The following is a 13214-nucleotide window of genomic DNA, read 5'->3' on the forward strand; positions in this document are numbered from 1 at the left end:
TATTTTAGCAATGTTAGTTCTTCTAGTACCTGAACATGGGATATCTTTCCATTTATTTGTGTCTTCAACTTCTTTCATAAATATTTTATACTGTTGAGTGTACAGTTCTTTCATCTCTTCAGTTCAGTTTATTTCTAAGTAGTGTTTTATGCTGTTGTAAATGGGATTTTTAAACTTCTATTTGTATAATGTGCTTTTCCATTGAAATTTATGTGCTAAAGTTTCATCCTGTGAAATGATGGGTGGAGTGGATTGGGGGATCTCAAAGCTCTCTTTGATTTTAGTTGCACTTAAAGGCTAAGGATGACTTTTTTAAGGTCAATATTTTTTAAGGTCAATAAGGTTCTTATTTGAGATATGCTTAGAGCAAATCCCAAGGAGAAGGGCTATAACCAAATGGAGAACTGGGAAAGTGATTATGAGTTCACTTGCCTAGTGTGGAAAGGCTTTCTGTAGGAAGGTTATCAGATACAGTGGTCATCTTCCACCAAATCCCCCTTCTCCCCCCTACCCCATGCTAGGCCCTGGCACCAAGAATGTGTACCGATGCCTCTTAGGAAGCTCATTCTGCTCTGGTACTACCAAAAGAAATCAGAGGGCAGCAGGCAGGAAGGAAGGCAGACTGTATATGAGTCATCCTCTGTGTGCAAAGGCCCTGTTCCAAAAAGGGAGTATTGCATAATGGTTAAAGGCATGGCCTCTGGAGCCACACTGCCTAGATTCAAATCCCAACTCTATTAGTTAGCAGCTGTGGAGAACCTAGGCAAATCATTTAACCTTTCTGTGCCTCCATTGAACCATCTCTAAAATGGGGACAACAAAAATGTCCACCTTATGAGGTTGTTGTGAGAACTAAATGAATAAAGAACTTAGTGCAGTACCTGGCACTTATCAATGTTAGGATGTTATTATCATCCTGAGTGGAACAGACTAGGGGAAACAAAACTTTTGGATAAGGGTGGCAGTGTGGTACAGAGGTAAGGTCCCTGACTGGCCTGGAAGCCGGAAGACTAGGCTTCTGTTCTTGCCTGCACTGGCTCACTGTGTGACCTTAGCCAAGTCTCTACTCTCTTTTGGTTCCATTTTTCCAAACTAGGTCATCTTTCTGGCCTCCTCTAACTTGAACATTTTTCGAGTTAAGCAGATTCTGTGAAGGTTATTCATGTAAGTACAGAAAGGACACAGGGTAAAGCCGTGATCCAGGTCAGGTGAAGTTAACCTTGAAGACCAGAGAAGAAGGAGCTAATAGACTCTAAGTTAGTGAGCTGGCTCTTGACAAAACTACCAAGAAAGCAGATGTTGTCTTTAAGGTACCAGGCTCAATGTGCCTGCTCTCTTCTCTTTGCTTTTCTTGGCAAACCCTGCTCTTAGGCTGTGCAGGGCAGAGAGGCAAAGAACACTGGATGGAGAGAGACTCTATCATGAGTGAGTGCCCATGTTTAGTCTAGGTTGTTCTGGGAAGCATTTCTGGGAGCCCCAGTCCTTTCTCTATCTGCCTCTCTCTAGCCATCACACCTTTCTCAGCCCATCATCCCCTCCCAACTTGCTTTAAGCTTCTGTGGCCTTTGTGCATATCTCTATTAGAGCACTTATCGGGCTGCATTGTAATGGTTTGTTTACATCCACCTATCTCTCCCAGTAGCCTGTGAGCTCAGGTGACTATCTGTGTGTGCCTTACTCATCTCAGTGGTGTTCAGAACCTAGCTGAGGGGCCAGTGCTGAGCAAGTGATCTGGTAGGGGAGCTCTCTCAGGCAGCCTTCCTGAGTGAATGGAGGAACAAATGAGAAGGGAAGCAAAGCATGGCCTGGATGATTCTACCTGCTGTTTCCTTGGCTCTGTGGCCTAATCAAGACAGATGTCTTCTCTGGATTTCCAGTGCCTCCTTGTAAAATGAGAGGATTAAAGTGACAGATCTCTGAGATATCTTCAGCTTTTTTTTTGTTTTGTTTTAAAAAATGTATTTGCTCAGTTTTTAGGGGTCTGATAATAGCCGTAAGTTGTGTCCCTCTTAGTGTATTTGCACTTAAACAGGAATCAAAGCTTTCCTTGGTAAACAGTTAAGTTTTGCTTTCCTCCAATCCAGATCCTGTACTAGTAGAATCCAAGTTAGTTTATGTTCTGTAAAGGTCCTAAAGATTTGGTGGCTCAGTGCTGAAGTGTGTTCTATATATTTGATCATTACAAATCTGTAAATGACCTCGTTTGTGGACTTGCCTAATTTAGCTCTCTTTTCTTTCTCTTCATCTCTCTTCCCCTTCCCTTCTCTCTCTCCTTTTTCCTCTCTTTCAGCCGGAAATAAAGGGCCAGCCCTCTGTGCCTTTTTGGCCCCATCCTCTGCTGCGACCATGGAGACTCTCAGCAGCTGCCGTACTAACTCTCTCTGAGAGATGCTGCCCAGTGGTTACCTGGCTCAAGTCATCCCAGACCACCCTGAGGTAGAAAGCCTGACTGGGGAGGTAGGGTTGAGGAATTGGAGAAATCTGAGCAGTATGACCAGAGTGACTTGAGTACCAGGGAAGGGAGTGGTTGGAACACGAAGAAAACCAAAATCAACAAGATCTGGAATTGTGTGAGCTGCAGAAAAGGCGCCTCCAGCCAGGAAAAGCCACCCCAGTCCATGCTTTTACTGGGAGACACCTCCAGGCTGTCAGAAGTGAAACTAAATTCAAGTTCATGGATCGAATGAAGTCATTCAGGAGGCTGAAGCCTTCTACTGGGGCCTCCAATAACACTCCCCCTAAGAGCAGCAAGATCCAGAAGCCACAGGATGCCCCAGGTATCTATCAAATGAGGAAGGCTGAGGAGACCAGGAAGCCCTTTTGCCATTCCTATGCTGGCTTCCTCAAGGGCCTGGAGTCCTTCCTCACAGAAGTGCAGGGGCCTGTCCAAGCCCCCAAGTGGGAGAACTGGAAAGTGCTGGCCTTCGATGAGTTCAGCACCCAAGTGGAGGACAACTCCTGGCAGGGGGAGGCCCTTGAAGAGCTTGGGGGTGAAAGGAAAGGCAGAAGCTACCTGAAAAGCATATTTCCCAGGGGCTGTGAAGGCCTGTGTACATGGGTCAAAGCTGCCAAAATCCAGAAGTTTGAGGACGCCATCGAGGACTCCACCTTGAAAGCAGGCTGGGAGGGCAGCTATGAAAGGGGCCCTGAACACCAGTGCTGAGACAAAGCTGCGCCATTGGGTGTCATCACCAAATTCTTTAACAATGTGGCTGAGGTGGCCCACAAGTGGTGGGCATTCACCCATGAAGAGCCACAGTTGCCCTGCCACCACTAGGAGGCCTACTTCAGGAGTCGCAGCAATGGCTTCATCCTGGAGGACGCTGCCTCCCTGTCCTCTGTACCACTCAACCTGTCCTGCTGGACCACTGAGGCCTCACTGTGGAGTAGCACCTTGGGGAGGCACTGACCAAACCACCGCCACCTGAAGCCCTCACAGACCTCATGCATTTTGAGATGAGCATTGAGGGTGAAAAGATGCTAGACCCTGCTCTAGCAGGTCCCTGTACTGCTGCCACCTCTGCTCCAACCTTGGCCATCTTTGAATTCCAGGACGGCCCAGTGCAGCAGAACAGCCATTGGCGTGGCTGTCGTGGCCAGGTCTACTGCAGCACCTTCACCAGGGAGCACTCCTCTCTGAGGAACTCGACGAAGACAATGAGACCATGGTCAGCTTCCTCAAGGAAGATGACAATGCTAGGGAGTCCCCTGAGCTGGGGGCCTATGCAAGGAGGTTTACCACTGAGGTTGTCATGGAAAAACTAGAGGAGAAACTCAACGAGATGAAGGGGCAAGAGGCTGGTAGGGTGCCCGAGGTGTCCAGCCAGGCCAGACAGCCACAGGATCCTCGGTTGGAAATGGGGGCAGCAGAGGCAGAGGGCAAAGCCAGCAAGCCCTACACTGGAGTCTGTGGTGCTCAGGTAAGGCTGTTTTGTTGTTGTTGCTGTTTTTATCACTATTTGTAATATTTGGGACTCCAAAAGCCAGCTAAGTTCCCATGCCCTGCCCCACCCAACCCACCTTTAGCAGAAATACCCCAAAAGAAATGTTCCCAGTAGTCAGTTGCAGGAGATTTGACTGATCCTAAAACCCTGGGTGACCTTTGCTTCTTCCTGGAGCTGAGTTCCTATGTTCACACCTCATTTCAGCCATGGACAGAAACCTGAAGTTCTGGGAGTGGCAGGAAAGTGACCATGATTATTTAATGATGTCTAAGACAGCCATGACCTCCTGTTTTCCTTAGGTGCTGAGACATTTTTCTGGCTTTGGCTCCCTTCTCCCTGCCCTCCCACCCCAGCATCAGCTAGATGCACAGACTATGGTCAAATAAAGCCTCTGGTCTAGGTGTCAGAATATCTATATTTGTGTCCTAGCTCTGCCCTGATGTCTGTTTGATTTTGAGACAAGTCCTTTTGTCCTGATGGACCTCGGTTTTCCTATAGAGGGGAGCAGGCTATGCTTGGTGTCTGGGACATCTAGAGGCACCTTCTAGTAACAACACTCTGTGTTATTCGACCTCAAAAATGTAGTCCTAGGGCAGCCAACTAACATTCTTCTCCCAGCATTCATTGAGTGGTAGCTTTCTATGGGCACCTTGCAGGACATTCTCATGTACATTGTTTTCATTTGATTCTTATAGTAACCTTGTGAGGTAGGAGTGATTATCCTCATTTTGGCAGCAAGGAAACAAGCTCAGGGAAGTTGAGTGACTTATTCAAAATCATACAGATTATGACAGAATTTGGGTTCAAATTTGGGTTCTTACTTTTTACTCTAAGTCCAGTATTCTATCTATAGTTTTCATGTGGTTTAATTTTAATGTTGATGGGCGGCTGTTCACCACACCCTTGCTCATGGACAAAAAGAAATATGCTAGAAATGTAGCAAAAGAAATGTTGAATAAACACTAGAAGGCATTCTCTGGCTTTGAGAATTAAGGATGTCTTTATGAGGTAGTATGCTATAATACTATAGTTGATCTAGATTATTTTAGGGCAAAGTATTTTTTAAGCATAGTTGAAGTTCTCCTTGGTAGTGGTATCATGTGGGTGGATGGATTACCTTGGTAGTTCTTGACCTGTCCCTGTCATCTCTCACATCTCACTGTCAGAGAATTTGGGCTTCATTAGGACAGAAGTAATAAGCCTGCTTTTTCTGAAAGGATATTAATATGTTTATGAGCATTCTCTTTCTATATCATTCATTTTAAGCTTTAAGGGCATAAAAATTGGCATAATATTATTGGGAGTAAATTTTATTGCAGTGATTTTTAAGACCAATAATCAAACAAGCAAACAAACACATCTAATGACTCCATTAGCTGATAATTGCAGCTGGACACTGCATGTCCAAGGTTACCAGTGGCCAGGAAGAGGGTCACAGATGAGCACATCACCTTATTATAGACTGGACACAGAGATAAATTGTGGATTTTTTTAAATCGTAAGTTTTGGAATTATAAAGGCTTGGATGTGACTTGCCCTCTCACCTGTGAAATGGGGCTAAACACTACCTACCTAAGAGGGCTGTTGTGAGGCTCGAAAGAGCCATTGTATGTAAGCTACCCAGCCTAGTACCATTCATAACATTTTGTGGGAATCCGCAACGTGGTACCAATTGTCGTTATTATTGAAACGTGGTAAATTATAAATAAATGTGAACAACATTCATCCAGAAAACAATTCAAAACAGTACTGTTGTAGCAGCAGATTGATGCAGTTGAAGAAACTGTGTCTGAAAATTGGGAAACACTGAGTTCTAGCTTTTTCTCTAGTCTGACTTGCTTTGTGACCTCAGCTAGCTCTTTCCTCTCTCTAGGCCTCAGTTTTTCCACCTGAAGGATCAGTTTCTAAGGTTCTTCATGCCTTGACTTTCTCTAGTCCTTTCCTTCCACATAAACCTGTACTTATCTATGTCCAGTGGGAAACTGATCACCTGGGTTCAACCTAATGCCTCCTTTCCTATTGGCTCTCCTCTGTAGGCTTCTTGTGCCTTCTGCTTGTTTCAAAGAGATGCTGCATAGCTTTCCTTGGGATGTTGAACACCAGTTCACACATGGACTGGGGCCCAGAGAAAAAGCAAAGTAGCTTGAAAAACCCGAATGTCAAGGGATATCGATGTGGGTCAGGGGCTCTGTTCATCCAGTCACTTCACTTTACAGATGATGGGAACACAGTCCCAAAGGGAAGGAATTTCCTTGGACACACAGAAACTGGGAGGCAAGTAGGATCTAAGAGTTCCAGCATGGGCTCTGTCACAAATCTTATTCTCTTTCTGAGTTTTGGCAGTACTCTTTACCAGCTGGAAATTCTTATCTTCAGTGCAGTTACCTCGCAGGTCTGTTGCGTGTCTAAATTGGGATAATCGATATGAAAACAATTCATTGTTAAGCAGCAATGGCTATATGATTGTATCAGATTATGACATACAATGAAAGTGAAAAACCTAGTATGCTGAACAGACTCAGGTCCTTCTATGTTTTACAGGGAAACTGGGCTTTGGCAGGCTTCCTCTGGGGTGTTTTTTTTTTGAGGTCTAGTCATCCAACACTCCAGAACTAAATAGCTCTTAAAATTGTGACTACTTTGGCCCAGATTGGCTGTGGTCAAGGCTGGGGCTGCTATCTTAGCTAAAGAGGGTGCACAGCTTTAAGGGGATGACATCAGAGGGCAGAGATGAGGTCTTACCAAGGGTCAGCCAGGTCTTAAATTTTTCCGTTCCTCCCCCGCTGCACCTGGAAAATGAGGAGAGTAATACTAGTAATTATAGCTAACATTTACACAGTACTTACGATATGCCAAGGCATTGTTCTCAGCAGTTTACATATGTGATTGTATTTCATCTTCACAACTACTCTGCAAGTCAGGGACTATCTTTAAAATGAAGATAATAGTAATAACTACCCTACAGGGTTGTGAATATGGAATGAGTAGATACACATAAGTGCTTATAACAGTGTGTGACGAAGAGTCATAGTGCGATAAATGTTAACTATTTGCAATAGTTGTTAAAAAGCAGATGTTGCAGGAAGGGACTGTACCTTAAGCCTATTCTTAGCTAACACTTTAGTGAGAGTTGGTGGAATACAAGTTGAGGAAGTGGAATAATAATAAGAATTCATTAAATTTGTACAGGACTTTATAATTTTTGAATGCTTTCCCATATATAAATTTATTGGCTAAACAAACTACAGTTATTATTATTATCATTATTCCTATATAACAGATGAGGAACTTGAAGCATGACATCTGGGAGAAAAAATATTGAACTTGCAGTCAAAATGATTAGTTTCAAAGTCCTGGCTCTGGTGCATTACCAGATATGTGACTTTTGATTTTAATCACTTTGACTGTCAATTATCTTCATTTGACAACTGGAAATAGGAAGTCTCCTCTGTTTCTTTCCTAAGGAATGAAAAAGATGCAGATATATTGAACACTTACTATGTGCTTCTACTTTTTGTTATCTCATTTGATCCCCCAAATGTTCCTGCTGACCAGTGCTCTGTTGTTCTCATCATCATTATTCCATTTTATCATGCTCCTGCTTCCAAATGATAATTGTATTAGTCTGTTCTTATGCTGCTTTAAGGAATGCCCAACATTGGGTAATTTATAAAGGAAACAGATTCAATTGACTCACTGTTCCACATGGCTGTGGAAGCCTCAGGAAATGTACAATCATGGTGAAAGGAAAGCAAACATGTCCTTCTTCACATGATGGCAGGAAGAAGAAGTGCTGAGCAAAAGGGAAAAAGGTTTTTTATAAAACCATAAGCTCTCCTGAGAACTCACTCACTATCATGAGAACAGCAGCATGGGGTAACTGCCCCCATGATTCAATTACCTTGTGACAACACATGGGGTTTATGGGAACTACAAGATGAATATGGGTGGGGACACAGCCAAACTACATCACTCTACCCCTGTCCCCTCCAAAATCTAATATCCTCCAATTTCAAAACACAATCATGCCTTCCCAACAGTCCCCCAAAGTCTTAACCCATTCCATCATTAACCTAAAAGTCCAAGTCCAAAGTCTCATCCGAGACAAGGCAAGTCCCTTCCACCTATGAGCCTATAAAATCAAAAGCAAGTTAGTTACTTCCTAGATACAACAGGAGCACAGGCATTGGGTAAATACACTTGTCCCAAATGGACACAATTGGCCAAAAAGAAGGGGCTACAGGACCCATGCAAGTCCAAAATCCAGTGGGGGCAGTCAAATCCTAAAGCTCTAAAATGATCTTCTTTGACTCCGTGTCTCACAATAGGCCATGCTGATGCAAGAAGTGAGCTCCCATGGCTCTGGGCAGCCCCACCCCAGTGGGTTTGCATAGTACAGTCCCCCTCCCAGCTTCCTTCACAAGCTGGTGTTGTGTGTCTGTGGCTTTTCCAGGCACATGGTGCAAGCTGTCAATGGATCTACCATTTTAAGCTCTGGAAGATGGTGGCTCTGTCTCAAAGCTCCACTAACAGCGCCCCATTTGGAGTGTGTGTGGGGGCTCTGACCCCACATTTTCCTTCTGCAATGCCTTAGCAGAGGTTCTTCATGAGGGCTCCACCCTTACAGCAAACTTATTCCTGGATATCCAGGCATTTCCATACACCCTCTGAAATCTAGTCAGAAATTCCCAAACCTCAATTCTTGACTTCTATGCACCTGCAGACTCAACACCATGTGGAAGCTGCTAAGGCTTGGGACTTGCACCCTCTGAAGCCACAGACTGAGCTGCACCTTGGCCCCTTTGAGCCACAGCTTGAATGCAGGGCACCAAGTCCCTGGACTGCACACAGCAGGGAGGCCCTGGGCCCAGGCCATGAAACCATTTTGTTCTCCTAGGCCTCTGGGCCTGTGATGGAGAGGCTGCCATGAAGACCTCTGATATGCCCTGGAGACATTTTCCTCATTGTCTTGGCAACTAACATTTGGATCCTTGCTACTTATGCAAATTTCTGCAGCCAACTTGAATTTCTCCTCAGAAAATGGGTTTTTCTTTTCTATTCAATTAAAGATGAGATTTGAGTGGGGATATAACCAAACAATATCAATACTCATAACCTATGCAGAAGCAGCTAGGGCAGTGGCTCTTGTTTCCATTTCACAGATGAAGACACTAAGCCTTTCTAAGGACACACAGTGAGTCATGTTTTATATTTGGGATCAGGACACAAGGTTCTGACCCTCAGGCCCATGCTATTAGGTCTACACTGCCTTTCATTCCACTCTGGGGTCTCTTGAGAATTATTGAGCCCAATTTCCCTAGTCTCTTACCTGCTGCCTATTTCAAATCTAGTGGCACAACCTATGGACTATAAAGGGAACAATAGTCAGGTTTTGCCAACCAAATTGTCCCTATTCTGGCCTCTCTTTCTGGCCCTCTTCCATTAACCCCTACACACTCTGGATTGGTTTAGTTCCTCCTTCATAGTCAATTCCTGTGGGAGTCCAGGGAGGGGTGGGCAGGGGGCCTTCTGAGTGAGCAAGGCTGTCCCCCTGTGGTAGGTTCTGCTATCCAGAACCCTCAAGTCACTTTGTAACTGGCGAATGGTTTGACTGCTCACCACTTGTAGAAAGAAGCTAATTAACACTAGATGTGATAGAAAAGACTAGACTTTATTATTCATGCCAGCCAAGAGAGAAGAGTGGCAAAAAAGAATTAACTTTTCAATTTTTGTAGGGAAGCAGGGGTTTCTTTTATTTTTTTTTTTTTTTTTTTTTTTTATTTTTTTTTTTTTTTATATATACTTTAAGTTCTAGGGTACATGTGCATGACGTTATATCATGTATAACTCCCCAATGCAATCCCTCCCCCCTCCTCCCCCCTCCCCATGATAGGCCCCAGTGTGTGATGTTCCCCTTCCCGAGTCCAAGTGATCTCATTGTTCAGTTCCCACCTATGAGTGAGAACATGCGGTGTTTGGTTTTCTCTTCTTGTGATAGTTTGCTAAGAATGATGGTTTCCAGCTGCATCCATGTCCCTACAAAGGACGCAAACTCATCCTTTTTATGGCTGCATAGTATTCCATGGTGTATATGTGCCACATTTTCTTAATCCAGTCTGTCACAGATGGACATTTGGGTTGATTCCAAGTCTTTGCTATTGTGAATAGTGCCGCAATAAACATACGTGTGCATGTGTCTTTGTAGTAGAGTAATTTATAATCCTTTGGTATATACCCAGTAGTGGGATGGCTGGGTCATATGGTACATCTAGTTCTAGATCCTTGAGAATCGCCATACTGTTTTCCATAATGGTTGAACTAGTTTACAATCCCACCAACAGTGTAAAAGTGTTCCTATTTCTCCACATCCTCTCCAACACCTGTTGTTTCCTGACTTCTTAATGATTGCCATTCTAACTGGTGTGAGATGGTATCTCATTGTGGTTTTGATTTGCATTTCTCTGATGGCCAGTGATGATGAGCATTTTTTCATGTGTCTGTTGGCTGTATGGATGTCTTCTTTTGAGAAATGTCTGTTCATATCCTTTCCCCACTTTTTGATGGGGTTGTTTGTTTTTTTTTGTATATTTGTTTGAGTTCTTTGTAGATTCTGGATATTAGCCCTTTGTCAGATGAGTAGGTTGCAAAAATTTTTTCCCATTCTGTAGGTTGCCTGTTCACTCTGATGGTAGTTTCTTTGGCTGTGCAAAAGCTCTTTAGTTTAATTAGATCCCATGTGTCAATTTTTGCTTTTGCTGCCGTTGCTTTTGGTGTTTTAGACATGAAGTCCTTGCCCATGCCTATGTCCTGAATGGTACTACCTAGATTTTCTTCTAGGGTTTTTATGGTATTAGGTCTAACATTTAAGTCTCTAATCCATCTTGAATTAATTTTCGTATAAGGGGTAAGGAAAGGATCCAGTTTCAGCTTTCTACTTATGGCTAGCCAATTTCCCAGCACCATTTATTAAATAGGGAATCCTTTCCCCATTTCTTGTTTTGTCAGGTTTGTCAAAGATCAGATGGCTGTAGATGTGTGGTATTATTTCTGAGGACTCTGTTCTGTTCCATTGGTCTATATCTCTGTTGTGGTACCAGTACCATGCTGTTTTGGTTACTGTAGCCTTGTAGTATAGTTTGAAGTCAGGTAGCGTGACGCCTCCAGCTTTGTCCTTTTGACTTAGGATTGTCTTGGCAATGCGGGCTCTTTTTTGGTTCCATATGAACTTTAAAGCCGTTTTTTTCCAATTCTGTGAAGAAAGTCATGGTAGCTTGATGGGGATGGCATTGAATCTATAAATCACCTTGGGCAGTATGGCCATTTTCACGATATTGATTCTTCCTATCCATGAGCATGGTATGTTCTTCCATTTGTTTGTGTCCTCTTTGATTTCACTGAGCAGTGGTTTGTAGTTCTCCTTGAAGAGGTCCTTTACATCCCTTGTAAGCTGGATTCCTAGGTATTTTATTCTCTTTGAAGCAATTGTGAATGGAAGTTCATTCCTGATTTGGCTCTCTGCTTGTCTGTTACTGGTGTATAAGAATGCTTGTGATTTTTGCACATTATTTTGTATCCTGAGACTTTGCTGAAGTTGCTTATCAGCTTAAGGAGATTTTGGGCTGAGACAATGGGGTTTTCTAAATATACAATCATGTCATCTGCAAACAGGGACAATTTGACTTCTTCTTTTCCTAACTGGATACCCTTGATTTCTTTCTCTTGCCTGATTGCCCTAGCCAGAACTTCCAACACTATGTTGAATAGGAGTGGTGAGAGAGGGCATCCGTCTTGTGCCAGTTTTCAAAGGGAATTTTTCCAGTTTTTGCCCATTCAGTATGATATTAGCTGTGGGTTTGTCATAAATAGCTCTTATTATTTTGAGGTACGTTCCATCAATACCAAATTTATTGAGCGTTTTTAGCATAAGGGCTGTTGAATTTTGTCAAAAGCCTTTTCTGCATCTATTGAGATAATCATGTGGTTCTTGTCTTTGGTTCTGTTTATATGCTGGATTACGTTTATTGATTTGCGAATGTTGAACCAGCCTTGCATCCCAGGATGAAGCCCACTTGATCATGGTGGATAAGCTTTTTGATGTGCTGCTGAATCCGGTTTGCCAGTATTTTATTGAGGATTTTTGCATCGATGTTCATCAGGGATATTGGTCTAAAATTCTCTTTTTTGTTGTGTCTCTGCCAGGCTTTGGTATCAGGATGATGTTGGCCTCATAAAAAGAGTTAGGGAGGATTCCCTCTTTTTCTATTGATTGAAATAGTTTCAGAAGGAATGGTACCAGCTCCTCCTTGTACCTCTGGTAGAATTCAGCTGTGAATCCATCTGGTCCTGGACTTTTTTTGGTGGGTAGGCTATTAATTGTTGCCTCAATTTCAGAGCCTGCTATTGGTCTATTCAGGGATTCAACTTCTTCCTGGTTTAGTCTTGGGAGAGTGTAAGTGTCCAGAAATTATCCATTTCTTCTAGATTTTCTAGTTGATTTGCGTAGAGGTGTTTATAGTATTCTCTGATGGTAGTTTGTATTTCTGTGGGGTCGGTGGTGATATCCCCTTATCATTTTTTTTATTGCGTCTATTTGATTCTTCTCTCTTTTCTTCTTTATTAGTCTTGCTAGCGGTCTGTCAATTTTGTTGATCTTTTCAAAAAACCAACTCCTGGATTCATTGATTTTTTGGAGGGTTTTTTGTGTCTCTATCTCCTTCAGTTCTGCTCTGATCTTAGTTATTTCTTGCCTTCTGCTAGCTTTTGAATGTGTTTGCTCTTGCCTCTCTAGTTCTTTTAATTGTGATGTTAGAGTGTCAATTTTAGATCTTTCCTGCTTTCTCTTGTGGGCATTTAGTGCTATAAATTTCCCTCTACACACTGCTTTAAATGTGTCCCAGAGATTCTGGTATGTTGTATCTTTGTTCTCATTGGTTTCAAAGAACATCTTTATTTCTGCTTTCATTTCGTTATGTACCCAGTAGTCATTCAGGAGCAGGTTGTTCAGTTTCCATGTAGTTGAGCGGTTTTGATTGAGTTTCTTAGTCCTGAGTTCTAGTTTGATTGCACTGTGGTCTGAGAGACAGTTTGTTATAATTTCTGTTCTTGTACATTTGCTGAGGAGTGCTTTACTTCCAATTATGTGGTCATTTTGGAATAAGTGCGATGTGGTGCTGAGAAGAATGTATATTCTGTTGATTTGGGGTGGAGAGTTCTATAGATGTCTATTAGGTCCGCTTGGTGCAGAGATGAGTTCAATTCCTGGATATCCTT

The sequence above is a fragment of the Trachypithecus francoisi genome, unplaced genomic scaffold (genome assembly GCF_009764315.1).
Source record: "Trachypithecus francoisi isolate TF-2019V2 unplaced genomic scaffold, Tfra_2.0 Lachesis_group6, whole genome shotgun sequence".
Lineage (NCBI taxonomy): Eukaryota > Metazoa > Chordata > Mammalia > Primates > Cercopithecidae > Trachypithecus > Trachypithecus francoisi.